General features: G+C 36.7%; 1 pseudogene across 1 annotated transcript; it reads left to right on the forward strand.

The window, feature by feature from the left end:
- Window positions 1-180: 180 nt before the first annotated feature.
- Window positions 181-19,074, forward strand: LOC306866199 (metal transporter CNNM4-like; annotated as a pseudogene). The gene is made up of 8 exons: window positions 181-1,552; window positions 3,987-4,130; window positions 4,745-4,879; window positions 4,971-5,140; window positions 11,263-11,359; window positions 13,699-13,789; window positions 16,624-16,799; window positions 17,991-19,074. The product of its transcript is annotated as a metal transporter CNNM4-like (transcript).
- The last annotated feature ends 335 nt before the right edge of the window (window positions 19,075-19,409 follow it).

Raw genomic sequence — 19,409 nt, forward strand, 5'->3', positions numbered from 1 at the left:
AAAAGCCCTAACCTTGTGTATTTTAAATAAGCATTACACACATAAAAGTTGTTTAATTCAATATTATTCCTAATTAGTTCCTCTATATCCAAAGTGGGCGTTGCGCAATTTGTATTATGCAAATGAGGGGGCGGGGTCCTGGCGATGACGTGACGTAAGGTCCAGCTTTGCGGAGAGAGCGCAACAAACATGGCGATAGAGCGGAGCGGACAGGGGTGTCTTCTAACTTTCATCGTGTTCCTCTGGAGCTCTGTCGGCGGCCGAACGGAGTCGTCCAGCCCCGGCTCCAGCAGTCAGATCCTGGGCATGCGGCTGGAGAGGAGCGACAAAGCGGCCAGCACGACAGAGGACGGGCTCATCCAGGTAACGGAGGAGAGCAGCGTCCTGCTCAGGTTTTATGGGGTGCACCTGAGCCCAGACGCAGCATCTCACATCAGGTTCACGGAGGACAGCGACGCGTTAAACAGGACTTGTGAGGATTTCACCAAAGACCTGAGCATCAACACCTTCATGAATGTGAGCAACAGAGGGACATCGGGTCTGGTGAGTGTGTTTGTGAAGCCACTGCGTAAAAGTGAACGAGAAAAGACCTACAGTCTATGTGTCAGGCAGGGCTTGGGAGATAAATGGGTGCAGCTGGGTGAAAATGATGGGAGATTGTTAGTTGTAGAGGAGAAAGAATCTCTTCTACCGCTTTGGCTCCAGATCATCCTGGTTTCAGGCTTGCTGGTGCTGTCTGGCATGTTCAGCGGACTCAACCTGGGGCTCATGGCGTTGGATCCAATGGAGCTTCGCATTGTGCAAAGTTGTGGAACTAATAAGGAGAAGAAGTATGCATGCAAAATCGAACCCATTCGAAGCAAGGGCAACTATCTGCTTTGCTCTTTACTGTTGGGTAATGTGCTGGTCAACACAACTTTGACCATCCTGCTAGATGATTTGATTGGGTCGGGGTTGGGAGCCGTGGCGGCATCTACCGTTGGCATTGTCATTTTTGGTGAAATCGTGCCACAAGCGCTCTGCTCACGCCATGGTTTGGCTGTAGGCGCCAACACCATCATGGTGACCAAATTTTTCATGCTCCTGACCTTCCCCTTGTCGTTCCCCGTCAGTAAGCTCTTGGACTACATTCTCGGGCAGGAAATCGGCACCGTCTACAACCGTGAGAAGTTGGTGGGGATGCTGAAGGTCACCGAACCCTACAATGATCTGGTCAAGGAAGAGCTGAACATCATACAAGGCGCTCTGGAACTCAGAACCAAGACGGTTGAGGATGTGATGACGCCGCTGAGCAACTGCTTCATGATTCACACCGACGCCGTGCTGGACTTCAACACCATGTCTGAGATCATGGAAAGCGGCTACACACGGATACCTGTGTATGACACCGAGCGCTCCAACATCGTGGACATCCTTTACGTCAAAGACCTGGCCTTCGTCGACCCTGATGACTGCACCACGCTTAAAACGGTCACCAAGTTCTACAACCACCCGGTACATTTCGTCTTCCACGACACTAAGCTGGATGCCATGTTGGAGGAGTTTAAGAAAGGTTAGTGGTTGTGTTTTATGTGCATCCTGGGTCTTGAAAGTTTGAACAGAACGTGCTGTGCTCACATGAAGCACAGGCTTTGGCTCCATGCATGCTATTGATTATGATGGGTGCTCAGACTCCCCTGTGAGCTGAATCAATAACCATATGCTCCCTGTATCAGCCTCCAGTCAATATGAAGCTCATCTAGAAAAGGCAGAGGAATCCCATGCTGCCAAAAGCACCCGACACTCATAAAAAATTGACACCATCATCCGGTCCACCAGAGTTTGCACTAATACTCACTGTGATTACCAATTTTAGCCTTTAGATTTGGGGCCATAACCATCATAGAAATTTAGGGAGACATGTTCCCCTCAATATCCAGATTAGTTCATCAATTAAAGATGCTGGTAAGACTTTACGATAAGGTCTTATTTGTTAACATGAACTAACTATGAACAACACTTCTACAGCATTTATGAATCTTCTTTAATGTTAATCTCAACATTTACTAATGCATTTGTAATATCAAAAGTTGTATCTGGTTACATTAGTAAGCACACTGTGAACTAACTTGGTTAGTTATCATTAATAAATGCTGTAAATAATATATTGCTTATTGTTTGTTCATGTTAGTTAACTAACAATGTGTTGAGTGTGTTAATGTTAATAAATAAAGTTTTTTTTCATTGCAATTGAATTATGAACTGTTGAAATGTATGCTTAGGATTATTATAGTTAGCAAAAATTGAAACTAAAATTAAAACCCATTTTAAAAAAAAATTCATAACTTTTGTAAAACTTTTGTAAATTCTGTAAAAAAAAAAGTTATCTGAAATAAAAAATTAAAAAAGGCTAAAAATGTTTCTAAAATGAAAACTGATTTTAATTCAAAAAAATCTATATAGTCTAGATGATATTGATATTAATTAAACTATAATAGTGTCTTGATACTAAAATAAATGTGCATATACCTTCAATTCAAAGAAATAATAAAAGTGTCTTCCAGATGCATAATGTTTTATTTTTTTTACTTTAATCCTAACGTTTATGTTGGTATGATTATGCTCATTTGAACAGTTTTACCCCAGAGCAGTAATGTTAGATTAATGATGAGTTGTATGGGCGGTGTTTTGAAATGATTGGCAGTTTGAAGTTCCTCCCGCTGTATTTTTCATCTCCCAATCACTGCAGCACTGCAGAGATGCCACAGAGGGACAAAAGCGATGTGACAGGCACTGTATTGTCCAAAACGTCAGCTCAGGACACAGCTTTTATTGCATTTGATGATAAATTTGTAGAAATTCTCCACACCCAATTCAAACGTGTATTCGGTATTTGTTTAAAATGAGTTCCACTGAGATATGAATGCATGTAAATAAGCTTATGAGTATGCAAATAAGTAAATGTGGGTGGTTTGCTGAATGCCAATCCCTCGGGAACACTGGAGTGTATCTCAGTGAGAAAATATTAGCTCTTCTCTTAAGCAGTCTGCTGGTCTGATGCTTTTTGTTTAAAAAAACAAATAAAAATTGATCCTGTACTATAAATCCCTGGATTTCAGAAAGAAAACTGCGTATTTCATCTATTTAAGATCACTTAAGGATATTTATTTTAAGAGTAGGGTTGTTTAGGATTAGTGATTTGAACAAAAAGGTTTAAACTTTTATTATTATATAGAAGTATGAGTCTAAATTGGCCAGTTTTTAAAATGCATGTTTAATGCCTGATTTTACTTGTATTTTAAATATAGTTCAGAGCTTTATTGGGGAAATACTTGCATTAACATATAAAATAATCATTGGTTGTCGGTATTGGTCAGAACTTTTCTGTGTTAGTCCATCCTTTTTTTTTTTGGTTCAGATTTGAGCATTAAATGTTGCACAAATTCAGTATTATACAGTTTTTGTCCAGTAGTGTTGATTTTGCAGCATTTTCAGATCCCCTCTTAACTTTAAATACCATCAAAGTGTCGTCTGCTCGTGTCTTACTCCATCCTTCCTTTTTTCCTTTCTTTTTCTAATCCCCAGACATCTCCGTCATTTCCTCCTCCTAAGCTCTTTTCGCTCTAAGTTTAGTAGCACTTCTGATCTGACTCTCTTCTGGCTCCAAACATGCAGTGCTAATGGTCCCGTATTGCTTAAATGGTTATGATTGATCCGACCCCTCGGATAAAACAAGATGATGAATAATTCATGGAGCTTTCAGACTGCAGTGATAATACAGCTCATTAATATGCATGTCCATGCAGTGCTTCCATACGAATATGGTTTGAATTATTCTACACACACTCAGTGGGTTTCCTAGCCTGGTGTGAACTAAATCTTTGTTAAATAACTATTAAACAGCCGTTCAATTTGCAATTACAGCACTTGGTACATTCAATTCCCCATTTTCCAAGTGTTGGACATGTTTAGTGGGAGATTTGTGGCTCAGGTTTTTCTGTCCACAGGTAAATCCCACCTGGCCATCGTTCAGAAGGTGAATAATGAGGGTGAAGGAGATCCGTTCTACGAGGTTCTGGGTCTGGTCACGCTGGAGGACGTCATTGAGGAGATCATTAAATCTGAGATCCTGGATGAGTCTGATCTCTACAGTATGTTCATGCTAGTGATTTTCTTACTTGTTTTTGAAATATCCAATATATAACCAATAGAATTGACCAATCATTTGATAACCAATTCGACTGATTTATTAATCTAGGCTTTCCCAAAAGCAACGTTAGCCCAAGTAGATCATTGGTGCTTATGGTTTCGATGATCTACTTGGGCTTATGATGCCCAAGTTGAGCACTGGATGAGTGATTAAAGGGATAGTTCACCCAAAAATGAAAATTCTGTCATGAATTATTCACCCTCATGTCGTTCCAAACCCATAAGACATTCGTTCATCTTCGGAACAAATGTAATTTTACGAAGCTCCAAGAATACTTTTTGTGTGCAAAGAACACAAAAATAACGACTTTATTCAACGTCACCCTAAAGCGCCAGTTTGGAGAGTATCACAAACGTATGTACGTTGTTTACGTCACTTACACTTTGATCTGAACGTAAACAATGTATCCACGTATGTGACGCGAAGACGAATTGTTAAATAAAGTCGTATTTTTTTTTCGCACACAAAGTATTCTCGTAGCTTCGTAAAATTGACAGAATTTTCATTTTTGGGTGAACTATCCCTTTAATGATTTTTAATTTTTTTGCCTTCTAGCTGACAATCGTAACAGAAAGAAAGTGGATCCCAACAAAAACAAGAGGGACTTTTCTGCTTTCAAACATGAGAGGGAATCCAAAGTCAAGATATCCCCGCAACTAATGCTGGCAGCTCATCGTTTCCTCGCTACTGGTGAGCTGCTACGTCTATAAGACCCCTCAGTCTTTGAGCATTTGCTGTTGCGAATAACAGAGGATTTTTGTTGTGTCCCATCTTTCCGTAGAGGTGAGCCTTTTCAGTCCGCTCCAGATTTCAGACAAGGTCTTACTGCGAATCCTCAAGCACCCGGATGTCATTCAGGAGATCAAGTTCAACGAGAACGACAAGCGCTCGCTACAGCACTATTTATATCAGCGCGGAAAACCTGTCGACTTTTTCGTCCTTCTCCTTCAAGTAAGTAAAACTGATCGGTGGAGAAGTCAGCTGGAAGCTCTGTAACGCCCACAAACATCCACACATCTCTGTGTGTTATTAAATATTTAAGTTGATTTGAAAATGCTTTCAGGTACCAGTAAAAGTGGTAAAACGGAAAGTGTGCTAATTCCTTCAATAATCAGTCACGTGTTAGTCGTGCTTGATGAGGCAAATATTACTATTGCTTAAACTGTTCAAATTAAACTTTAGTTTCCTGAAACGCTTGTGCTAACTCATCAGGATGTCTGTGCTAATACTTTCTCTAAATGATCAGGTTTATTATTTTCATGTGATGTAGGATAACCAGAAGATAACACTACCGTTTAAAAATTTGGGATCAGTAGAATTTTTTAATGGTTGTATAATTTATTCATTTGGTGGCAAAACTGAATTTTCAGCATCATTAATGATTTCTGTTTTGACTAAATGCCGTTCTTTTAAACTTACTATTCATCAAAGAATCATAAAAAATGTATCACAGTTTAAGCAGCACAACTGTTTTCAACATTGGTAATGAATCCGTATATTAGGATGATTTCTGAAGATCATGTGACACTGAAGACTGGAGTAATGATGCTGAAAATACAGCTTTGATCACAAAAATAAATTATATTTTAAAGTATGTTAAAAAACAAAATATTTTTTTTTTAATTGTAATAATATTTCACAATATTAGTGTTTTTACTGTAGTTTTTTTATCAAATAAATGCAGCCTTGATGAGCATAAGAGACTTAAAAAAAGCATTAAAGCCCAAAATATATATATATATATACATACATACATACACACACTATATTGCCAAAAGTATTGGGTCACTATAAAATTAGAAGCACACAATTCCCTAGAATATCATTGTATGCTTTAACATTAAGATTTGTACTCATAGAAATTACTAAAGTAGTCAAATATGTTCGGGGGTGACCCAATACTTTTGGCAATATAGTGTATATGTATGTATATATTTTATTTTCAGATATCAAATAAATTACTAGTAATGCTGGTTTGCTTTTAGGTTTATTTAATCATTTATTTAAATAAATTAATTGAAATTCTAATATATTTACTAGTGCTGGGCATCGATTAATTGCATCCAAAATAAGTTTTTGTGTACATAGTATATGTGTGTGAACTGTGTATATTTATTAAATATATATAAATACGCACACATGGATGTGCATATATTTAAGAAAAAATTTGTTTATATATTAATTATATTTATATATAATATAAATTATGAGTATGAGTACTATATCTCTATAGTTAAAAAAAATACCTCAGACTTCCATTGAACGAGGGTCCGGTGCATATTTAGAAAATCACAGAGACTTGAGGATGTACTCTTTTGATCTGAGACAGTTTGCATTCCCAGAACACCCTAGCAACTGCATAGTAACACCTTGGCAACCATTTAAAACTCCCTAGCATCCTTGTGGAGATCTGGACAGACATGCCTCACATTAATAATATGACCTTTTTAATAATAAACTGTCTGGAACCGTTTTACCTCATTGGAGAGTTTGGGAGATTTGAGAGAAGGAGAAAAGGTCAGAAGTGTCCTGTTCCCCAGGGCTGCTACCATGTGATTCACCCATTGTGTCCCATGTAACCCCGTCACCATTTGACCTTGTGCAGGGGACTCGCTCCCTGTGACATTGCTCCAGGGACGCCAGTTGTACAAGCATCCACAAATATCTCTCTCCGCCTGTCATTGCTCAGAATTTAAAGTAGAGGATTAGATGTGTCTAAAAATAGTGAAGAAAACATGAGTGGTGCTTTCCTGTGCAAAACTCACTGCTATAATGCAGGATGTTGTGAGTGGTTGTCAGGGCATTGCTACTTAGTTGTTAGGTTGTTATAGGTTGTTGCCAACTAACCTAGCAACCTAGAACACCATAACAACCACATAGCAATGCCTTGGCAGCCACCTAGAACTTCTAGTGAGTTTTGTAGTGTTTTAGGTGGTTGCCAGGGTGTTCCTATGTGGTTTCTAGGGTGTTTTAACCCTCTGGCCCTGCTCGTGTGGCAGTCAAAAATGACCATTTATTTTTATTTCAGTGAAATTAATCATATTCTTGGTACTAAAATATATTTATGGAATAGTTATGATCCATTTACTACTACATTTTGAGCATAGACCTGAAAATGAAATTTTCAACTCTCATGAATCTTGAATGCTTCAGCGCACGTCCTTGTCTCTCTGGTTTGGACCAAAAAAGTTTGGTCTCTTTTTGTAAAATGACTCTTAGCAGATTATTGCTCAAGAGAAAAAAATTTTTTTTTTAAATCACAAAAATATAATAAAATGTTTAAATTTTACATGAAATATATTTTCCAAAACATGTTTTCCTCTAAAACTGAGAAAATCAAAGCCATAAAAAAGTTGTGTTCCAAATATGAAATTGATATCAACAAAAATAATAATCCAGTGCTGTCATTTTTGACCTGAACAGTACAAGTGTGCCTGTTTCAGTACCATTTAACCTTTCTGAATCATGTCCATTATTTATTTTTTGTTCACATAGCAAGTGCCAAAACCTTTACCAAGTTCTGTACTATTCTGTATTAGCACTATTTCTTACTATTTTCATACAATTCATATTCTAAAAATCACCAAATAGTACCAGAGTGTTTTTCAAGGCATTGCAATACGGTTGCTAGGGTATTCCGGCAGTGTTGCTCGGTGCCTCTCTGGAGTCATCTTTAAATATGACTTGGGTCCATCCTTTAATTACATTCAGGGTTTTTTTTGGTTTGTTTTTTTGCCTGTGTTATTGTTTGCCAAGCAAAAATGATAAGTCTGATCACATGGAGGAGTAACAGTGCACCTCTCTGCACAATCTGAGACCTCGATCACATTCTTACACTGTCAGGAAACAAAAAGCTGTAACTGAGGTGGTACCTTTATAAAAGTACAAACGTGACCCAGGACCACAAAACCAGGCTTAAGTGTCAATTTTCCGAAATAGAGATTTGTACATCATCTGAAAGCTGAATAAATAAGCTTTCCATTGATGTATAGTTTGTTATGAAAGGATAATATTTGTCTGAGATGCAACTATTTGAAAATCTGGAATCTGAGGGTGCAAAAAAATCTAAATACTGAGAAAATCACCTTTAAAGTTGTTCAAATGAAGTTCTTAGCAATGCATATTACTAATCAAAAATTAAGTTTTGATATATTTAGGGTAGGAAATTCACTAAATATCTTCATGGAACATGATCTTTACTTAATATCCTGATGATTTTTGGCATAAAAGAAAAATGGCTAATTTTGACCCATACAATGTATTTTTGGCTATTGCTGCAAATATACCCCAATGACTTGAGGCTCATTGGTGCCCCTCGCCTGCCGTGTCCTGGTGTAGAGTTGCACAGACGGGTCTGTTGGGAGCGTCTGTGACCTCACTGTGGGTTTTGCTAGAAGAGGTCCTGAATCGGACAGGCCTGCCCTTCACTAATTGATCCCTTTTACGTAAGAAAGGGATCCTGAGTATAGCGGCTCTAATCCCACCCCCTTTCTGCCAGCAACACACACTCACTCACAACTGAATACAAAACCAATCAAAGCTGTGCGCTGTCCACTGTGTGAAACCGTCCAATCAGAGGCGAGATTGATGGAAAGACTCTTGGGTGTCCACGCTACAGCAAGCAGATGAAGCATATATAGATATTGACTTGTATTTGAACTCGTACAGGGAACACAATAGCGTGACCTTTAACCTCCCACATACTTTCCAGTCATCTGAATTGAATATATGTGCGTCAGCTTAACGTGGTTTAAGATTGACGATGGTCAAGGTAGAACAAGCTGTGACAGGTCACAGGGCCGACGTGGCGCTCGGGGCCCCTGGGGATCAGTAAATCACATCCTGGATTTGCTGTGTGCTCGGTGGGGGGTCAGCCAGGACAAGGTTAACCCCTTCTGAACGTCAGTGTGAGTGTTTATCGCCGTCGTAATCATCCCCGCGGCACAATGTCATACGGAGCACAAACGCCATGCGTCAGGGAGCGTTACGTCACACTGGCCATCAAACCACATGCCTGCTTAAACTCACCAAACTCCTGCGGCTCCTTTACATCTGCTAATTTCCAGATTAAATCTTCCTCTATTTGAATGTGTTTTAAAACTATTTCAAATGCATCATTTAAACAGAATTTTCAATATGATGAAATATCAAAATAACAATAATGGTGTATTGTTTTGATTGTTTTATATTTAACTGCATTTGATAATTTCTTAGACTTTCATTTAAATGAAAGTATAATAAAGTAAAAAATAGATTTATTAAATATATATTTTGTTTTTGTATACTTCAGTATATTCAATGAATTGAATAAATATATTAATATATTTAATAAATATGTTTTAGTAATTGATTGTTTTTGACTTAATATCACTTTACAGTAAGGTTCAACTAACATAATCATTAGTTAACTAGCAAAGGCTTTTATCAAATAATAAAATAGTGTATTGTTTTGTTTAATATTTAAATTATTTTTATAGTATATTTCTTAAAATTATTTTTATTTATAAATTTATACTTTTTTAAAATGAATTATTAAAGTAAAAAATAAATAATTTATACTTTTGACAAATTAATTAATTATTAAAATAAAACATAATACATTTAAAAAATTTAAATCATTAGAAAATATATTAATATTTTTAAATATTGTAAATATTTATTCACTAAACAATACAAAACATGTATTCACTAAACAAATATAATAATATTTAATATTTTAGTAATTGAATGATGTTCTGGTTTTAGCAACAGAAAAAAAAGTCATTTAAGTTTTAGTAATTGATGAATGATGATTTGTAGGTATTGCTTTTAAGGTTACACTTTTTATTATTATCAATGTTGGAAACAGTTTTGCTGCTTAATATGTTTGTGGAAACCATCTTTCTTTTTTTTTCTTTTTTTTTTAAGAACAGCATTTATTTGAAATTAGATCTTTTATAATATTACAAATGTCTACTTTGAGTCAATTTGATGCATCCTCACTGAATAAGTGTCAATTTCTTTAAATAAATAAAAAATCTTACTGACACCAATTTTGAACGGAAAAAAAAAAAAAAAAAAAAAAATATATATATATATATATATATATATATATATATATATATATATATATATAAGTGAGTTTTTAAAGATTTATTTAGTAGTAGTAATAGTAAAGTCAATCATGTGTTTTTACTGTAGTATACAAAAGTGCCAACACAGATTTAACATCCTTTGTTTTGTTTTATGAAGCTGGATTTGGCTCTGATTTGCTGGCGTAACAGAAAACAGCAAAGTGTTGGCGAGCTTTGTTTGTGTTTGGAGTTTTTACCTGAATATAGACACCAGAGCAGAGGAGACTCAGATAGTTACAGGATCTGTGTGTTGTGCAATCAGAGCGCTGCAGATCCGGTTACCTTTTTCTGAGAATGAGAGGAAAGCTTGACTCTCCATTGGGACAGAAAAGGGGGGCAAATGTGATGCCTGAAACATTGGAAAATTTGTGTGTACGCTCAAATGTTGTGTGACACACGACTGGTTTCAATCTAAAAGTACACTCCTTGTGGGAGTTTCGATTGGGTTTTGTGTCATTCGTCTTTAATTATGGAGATGCAACTAGTTGTTCTTCAAGGAAACTGGTTAAGATTTCAAAATTGGATGCATTTGACTTAAATGTTTCGTGAGTGTTTTTAAAAATGTGACCCTGAACCACAAAACCAGTCATAAGGGTCAGTTTTTTAAAATTGAGATTTTTATACTATTTGGTATCATTTTGACCCAAACAATGTATTTTTAGCTATTGCTACAAATATACCCCAGCGACTTAAATACTTGAACCACATTTGTGACCCTGGACCACAAAACCAGTCTTAAGAACTTGAGGGCTTTAGGTTCCTGTATCTTTAAGGACGGCACGCAAAACTACAAAGGTTTTATTACCAATGTATTTATTTGAATCCGTTTTTAAGAAGTTCTCATTTATGTGGTTGTCTTTAAGATTGTTTCCAAATTATTTAAAAATATATACAACAAAATGTCCTGCACAATTGACTTTTGTAACTAATGAAACTAATAAACTCACGCCTGTCTTTCAGGGCCGGGTGGAAGTTGAGGCTGGAAATGAGAATATGAAGTTTGAGACGGGTCCTTTCTCTTATTATGGAGTCATGGCACTGACCACACCATGCCTGGGTGAGTATTTTACCTTGCATTTTTAACTCTTATTTTCTCTAATCAAACAGTGTGAAACATTCCCAGCTAAAGGAATAGTTCATTTAAAGGGGCAGTCCACCCAGAGATGAAAATTCTGTCATCATTTACTCACCCGTGTGTCGTTCAAAAACATCTCTTCTTTTTATGGAGGCTAGAAAGCTTCTCAGTTATTATAATTGCATTGAAAAAAGCAACCGGCACAGTGAATGCTAATAGAATTTATCAAATGATTTATAAATGAATCTATTTTTTTCAATCAGGTTTATTTAAGGTAACAATGTGTCTGTTGATATGTTTGCTGCCCATCCTTAGTTTAAGTGATGGATCTTGTCAGCGCCATGTTATTTTTTTCTTTGAGTCTCCCAGAGCACTTTGTCATGATCTGTCATTGTGCGTGTAGTCTTCTGTATTACATCATAACACTGGGGCTGCCGGTAGGGGACTAAACGGGACACATTTGACTGCAGGGACATCTGCTGGCCGAGGGTCACTGTGTGTAATGATGCTGTCTGATTCTGTTCTTCACCTCCAGCTGTGCCGCAGTCTATCTGTGTGCCAAACGTCACATTTATGTGCTTAACGTGTCTACGTGTGCTTTAAGAAACACTGCGTAAGAGACGAGGGTTCATGTGACCGATCCGTTAGCATTTAATCATGTTCTTCTAAAGCTTGTATTTTATTTCAACCTTGAAACCCAAAAAGAGATGTTTAGCAGAATGTCCAAGCTGCTTTTTTTTCCACACATTGCTAATGGATGGGGATTCATTCGCATGTTCAGAAAAACACCATAAAAGTCTGTATGTTCCAAGTCAGTTAATAGTTGTTTTTTTTTGCAATGAACAAACTTAAAATTAACTTCCAAATCAAATTTAGCCTGCATTCAAACCGTGGTGTGTGATATTTATCGTCTGCGATAATAGCGTAATTGTTGTTTTAACAATATGTGAGCTGACATGTCACTCACTTTGCAAAAAATAAACAAAACGCATCTTGAAAGTCCAAAAGCATATATGATGAAGCCTATTAGAATGCAGTTAAAATGCACCATAATTCAACTTATGAAAGTAAAAAAATATCCCTGTATGGGTTTGTTTTTTTTATATTTACATAAGTAATATCGCACAAGCAACAGCGCCGTTTTCTTAAAGAATGTGATATTAAATTAAAACAAGTTTTTAGTAGGCGATTTTGGAAAAGCTAGTGATAGCAAGCTAGCTTTGAAAGCAAGATCCCCACCTTCTCTTCATGATCACTTTGCAAAGCCAAGCCTCCTCAAAAACACACAAATGCGCACAGACAGACCAGAGACTAACCTGCGACATGATGAGAAACGTCGTTGGTGGAGGATTGAATGCAACACTATCAGATTACCTCATGTCTCATTCAACGCTACAGCACAAAGCGCATAATATAACAATAATAGCGCTGGAATGAGCTGATAACGTATCATGTCTGCATAAACGGTGCACAGAGGTATGCAAATACCTGTTTGACTGGCAGGCAGGACAGCCTATCGTAATGTTCGGACCGAACATTTTGATTGGACGAACATTTTCTGGTCTTACACCTTCCACAGGTGTTATAAATACATTTAAAATAAATGTAGACCACTTAACTTAGTGATATTTATCAGGATGTGAAGAGACTTTCAACCATCATAACAAAAAATGTTTTTGAACCAAATCACCTACCCCGCCTTTAATACTGAGTGAGTTACATTTTAGGCTTAATATTGTCTTTTTTTTCTGTTTCACCAATTAAATAGTTTCAAAGAAAACCAAAGCATTTTCGCGTCTCAGAGCAACACTGCGGTATTTCATTACTGAATAAATGTGTTTTTGAACTAATCATTTGAGTCCATGATTCAATAACTCATTCGTAAAGACAGCCACTTGCTTAGTTTCTAAATGAATCGGCTGATTTGAATGAATGATTCAATGAATCACTCATTAAGACAGGGACTTGCTGCCACCTGCTGGCGGTAGTGTCATATTTATTTATCCATGACAGGCATTTTTCTTGTATGGGAAAAGAACAGCTTGGACATTCTGCAAAATATCTACATATTAGGTTCCACTGAAGGAAGAAAGTCAGACAGGTTTGGAGCGATAATGACAAGTTTTGGGTAAAATATGCCTTTAACGTCACCAGAATATGTTTTACTTTCAAAGGCAAGGTTAGTAGCATAGCATTAACCCTTCAAAGAAAAGATGATGTTCCCGTAGTGTCCTATAATGAGGGATTTGTACCTTCAGCGGCTGCTGATGTTGATGTGTGGCGTGTTTAAAGAGCTTCTCTGTCTCTCCCCTCCTCCTCAGCTGTCACCCCCCCCTCTCTCTCCTTCTGTGGCGTCGCCTCGTCCGCGCCGCCTTTCGCTTAAGAGGTTTTCTCTGTTCTCGCGGTTCCCAGGTAAATGCCCTGCATGCTGGGTGCTAACTCAGGGATGTAGGGGTAGCTAACATGGGGTGGTGTGGGACAGGAGCTAGTTTAAAATGAAAAATAACCTTTATCACGCTATGACCCGGTGTCCAGCAAGTTCACATTTTATTTATTTATTAACAGTGATTTTAAAAAGCTGTTCTAAAGCCTATACAGCAATTTTAGACATTTATTTATTGCAATAAAAATACATTTGCGTGCTGCATAGAATATCAATAGAAAATAGTTCCAGCTGATTAAAAATGCACACGCAAAATTTATTTTTAGGAAATATTCAGTATTATTTTAAATTATTAGTTATATTTTAAATTTGTGCTTTTGTTCATTCAAAACATTCAATTGTGAAACCAAAAATGTTTAACATTATTGATTTCAAAGTTAACCATATTCTTGAGACAGCAGGTTTGAATGTGAGCATAATTAATATTCAAGAGCTATAGCAGAGCATTTTCAGTAAATAATGCCATTATTTTCTTTTTTCCTCACACAAAATTATTGTTTGCATTCAGAAGAGCTGAAATATAGCATATGTCTATAGCATAACTTTTGTTTGTTTGTTTTTGTCTTTTTTTTATAGTCCTTTCAAATGACAAAAATAGTGCAAAATCATCATTTATTTTATTTAGTCATTTAAAAGCCCCATTTCAAAACCTAGACAGCAAATTACATTTTAAATTTTATTACTGAATTATTTTCTATGAATATTTTATGCAAACTAATTAAAATGCACATGCAAAGTTTATTTTTTTCTGTGTTTATTAGGAAATATTTATTCAGTACTGAAAAGTAGAATACAGTTTGATCTTCAAAAATGTACTTTGATCACTGATTTGTTTGCGCTGTGTATGTATTTGTGTTAGTTTTGAGATATTAGCTTAGTAAACATGATAACTAGTGAAATCAACTGTGAGCTTTGGCTTATGAGTGATGTGGCATAACAAGATTTTAATGACATTGATAGTAAAATGAAAGCTTGCTGGACTGGTTGGCTCTGGCGTTGTCCTCTTGAGCTCAGTCTTTTTAAAGAGCTCTTCTACTGTAACCACTAACACACTCACCCTGCTGCCCGCGTCACTGCCTGTCCATCACACCTGACCTCCTGCAGCTGAACAACATTCACACCACCCTGAAGATTCAGTCCTGCTCCATTCTGAGCTGCCTTAGTATCAGAATATACTAGAAAACGCACCATGAGCTTTGTGAGGCTATCCGCTTGTGACGTCTTGAGGAAACAGGGGAAAATGCAATATAAATGTTATTACTATTATTATACATTATCAATCAGACTAAATATGCCTAAGTGTTAATTGCTTGCAGTGCAGTGTTATCATTAACATATTCATTTTCTTTAACCCTAAAATGCAAAATACTAAAAATTACTAATAAAAAAATAGGCCTACTAAATGTTTATTGACAAATGTTAAGACAAAAAAGGAATTATAAACTTAGTTACAATTTCTGTTTGTTGTCTAATTCAATTTATAGTAAAATGATTAATACTGAAATAATTAATAAAAAGTAAATAGACATTTTGAAAATCAAAACGACTAAAACACTCACAATTCGCCTACTAGAACATAAACGTTTCAGAAATGTCAGTATAGCCCTTTTTGTTTAGTCTAGGGCTAAAACATTTTTACAAACAGATATAAAAATTCATTTTTGTTTTCTTTTATGGTTCGTTGTCAGGAAATGTATGTTTTTCAGTCGAGTGCCGAGATGTCCATTTTGCTGTAATTTTAATTCAAATTTTCACCAACCTGTCCATTTTTGGATGCTTTTGACAAAAGTGCAATGTAGTATAGTCAAATACTAAGGCAATTTTCCGATATCATGGAAATTCTCTGATATCGCTGTGATGATTGATTGGTTTCGTTAGCAACTCTTATGAATTTTAGTCTTGTTCTCTTTGGTTACTGACTAAACAACTACACTGAGGGCACATGAGCGGCATGAAAATACTAGATCACTTCTGTTATTATCAACAAATTGCATGCTTTGCAGTGTAAATTAGCGTAAGAATCCAAGTAGGGCTCGCTGCAGCCCACAAGATCCAGGGAGCGTGGTTGGATCCACATCTAGGGGGTGTAGATGGGTGGGTTTAGGGATCGGGGGGTTAGGTATATGTAAGGTGGGAGAGGTTGAATCTGGATCCAACCACACCCCCTGGATCTTGTGTTCTGCAGTGAGACACTCCTCTAAAAATCTCCCATGCTTGAATCAGAAACCATGTGCTTCTGAGTCAGCTGTGCGTTTTTGTCCGCATCAGTCAGCATTCATTTATTGTCTGATCCTGTCGCAGTAAAACCTGTCAAATCCCAAGCACACACCTGCAGTGACTGTTGCATTCATGAAAGCACCTGTAGAGGGCGCTAGTGTATTAGCATTACAGCTCTGATCCCACGTGGTTTTGGGTGAACAGTATTTTAGGTAATAGAGGTTTTTATATGTACATCCTCTACTCTTTATAGTCACATACTAATGTTCTAATAATGAATAGTACACTATATTATAATCTATGCTTCTCCGGTGTAACCAAACTAATGCTGCTCACACATAAATCCACGTCTGAAATGACCATCCAATCATTTGCAATAATCTTTCCATTCATTTCAAATGTGATATGAGTTGTTTGTTGCTCTTTGTTTATTGTTGTGCTGTCCCTCTCATCTCATTGTTTGTTCATTTTATGTTTTGCCACGTTTGTGTGTGTGTTTGATGGGCTCCTTGACTGTTTCATCTGTGTGAGTGTTTGTGAGCAGGCGTGCCGTGACATGAAGTGACGGTTTTCCTGTGCGTTGTAGAGTTTCGCTCCCCGTCTCACGTGAGTGGTCTGAACCGCTCGGCGTCTCTGAGCTGCACAGAGAGAGTCGACTCGGTGTCCATCAGCGGCAGCAACAGTCAGCTCAATAACAGCCCCGCGGCACAGTATGTCCCTGACTTTAATGTGCGGGCCCTCACTGACCTGCAGTATGTGAAGGTATGTTATGCCCATCAACAACAAAGTTTCAGTCTGGTCTTCACAAAAGTGTGTGCATGACTTCAGAAGACTGGAAATATAGCCCATGAGTTGTATGGACTGTTTTTATGATGCTTTTTGAAGCTTGACTTTACTTCAGCTGTTTGATCTAAAGCAACTGTATTATATATTTGTGTATATAGAACTGTGTGTGTGTGTGTGTGTGTGTGTGTGTATATATCTGATTAGTATCAGGTCAATCTGCTCTCTAGTGTTAGACATAAGAAATGGATATAATTATTTCAATTATGCTTAGTTTTCAAAATTATAACTCGGTTATGTCTGAACAGTGAGTGTCTACAGTAGACAGTTTGAAGTCTATTATGCACACAAATGCAACAATTATTTAATAAAAATACAGTAATTATGAAATATTATTACAGTTTAAAATTGGAACAACTTAGTTTTTTGTTTGAATATATTTAATAAGTCATTTAAATGTCTGCATTATTACACCAGTCTTCAGTGTCACATGACAATACAGGAATTATTATTATATAAGTTATATATATATTATTAGCGCTATCAAACAATTAATCATGCTTAATTGCATCCAAAATAAGTTTTTTTTTTTGTAATGTGTGTGCTGTGTATATTTATGTATATATAAATACAAACACATACAGTATATTTACGTGTATATATTTATATAATTTGTGATATATTTTTAATATACTTTTATATATTTCTTAAATATTATATACATGCATGTGTGTGTATTTATATATACATAATAAATATACACAGTACACACACATTATGTAAACAAACTTTTATTTTGGATGCAATTAATCGTTTGACCGCACTAATATATGTGTGTATAAAATTATTATTGCTGTTCTGTTGTTTTAATATTTAATTTTTATATTTTCAAATATAGTCAGTCAAGACCTATTAATATTAATTATTACTGTTATTAATATTTTGATCAACTTGTATATGCATTTTTGTATCTATTTATCTGTCTATCTAGTTATCTATATGCGTGTGTAATATTAGCAATATAATGTTGTAATATTAATATTAGTAATATCACTAATTTCATTTTTAATAAATTTAAAGTCCTTGCTGATAAAAACAATTAATTTCTTTCCAAAACACTAATTTTGAGCAGTAGAATAAGTTTTATTAATGACCTTTTGTCCTTCTCAGGTCACTCGTTCGCAGTACCAAAACGGCCTCCTGGCTTCAAAACTGGACAGCACACCCCAGTCCCCAGAGAGCAGCCATATCCGCCTGGATCCCAGCCCTCTTCCGCCCCTGACCCCTCTCATGTCCACCACTGCGAACCACACCACAGCGCCGCCGGCACCCAGAGAGAACGGGCCGGACGAGACCACCTCGCTGCTCAACGACAAGAACAGCCTGTCCAAACGCCAGCCGAGCCACATCCACCCTCAGAACCAGGCGCACCTGAACACCAACGCCAACTCCAACAGCAGCCCGACGCCGCTCCCCAACCCTCATCGCACGCACACCTTCACACGCACACACACCGAGAGCACCATTTGACCACACTAATCTGGGGCTCCGAGAGCTCCAGAGCTGACCACAAGCACAAATACACTGAGCGATGCAGCGTACTTTCTCTCCTTTCGAGAGGACAGAGGTGTGTTAAAACAGGTGCATCGTCTTCAGCATTGGACGTGATCTCACTGTGATTCTAGGGGCTGCGGGTTCAGCCCGACGTCGAGGTGTGTAGTCATGCAGACTGCTGTATGTCTGCTATTGCATGCTAATCATGTAGACACTCTCTCAAAGCTTTCAGCATACAAGTGTTTAGGTATGCCACAAATACCGTTTAAAGGCATTTTATACAACACTTTATCAGTAGCTAACAGAATTATTGTACGGTATGCACTTTTTATAATGTCTCTGACCCAGCGGCAAACATCTGTGTGCTGTTTTTCTGAGATTTTGAGCATAAGAGCACTTTGAGTCTCATAAGCTATTGTTGGACTGAACTATCGTTTTAGCACAAAGACCGTTCTGGTCTAGTTTTCCTGCTGTGTAGTGCTATATGGTTTTGACATCCTCCTTTTCAAAGTCAAAAACAGGGTGATTTGGTAAGTGTGGCTACGTGATGTAACCGTATGTGACACAATCGTAGCTCTGCGTGACAAACGTGAAGGGAAACTCTGTAAATTTTGTTTGGAGACGTGAAATTTGCTGACGCAGATATGGTTTGGAGAACCCCATGTGGCCAGTTAGTGCTCAAAACTGAGACATTTGTAGCAAAAAAAAAATTGAGCATTGACCACTGCAAATCCAAATCTGTGATATGATTCGAAATATTATATCATTTATATATTAATATATTTATTTTTTGTCTAAAGTAGTATGCATGTATATTTGATTTTGTATTTTTTGTTTCTTTTTTGACACAATTATAATTCATCCCCACGGATGAATTTCACAATTTTAGTTATATTTCACAGCAAAATATTTAATTTGATAAAATAAAGCCTGTTTAAACCATTAAGATTTTTTGCATCATATTATGCATTATTTTCATGAGAATTAAGCACATTAATTCTCATTTATAGAATCTCAGTATACTTGTATTACTGT

This window comes from Barbus barbus, assembly GCF_936440315.1.
Source record: "Barbus barbus genome assembly, chromosome: 47".
Taxonomy (NCBI): Eukaryota; Metazoa; Chordata; class Actinopteri; order Cypriniformes; family Cyprinidae; genus Barbus; species Barbus barbus.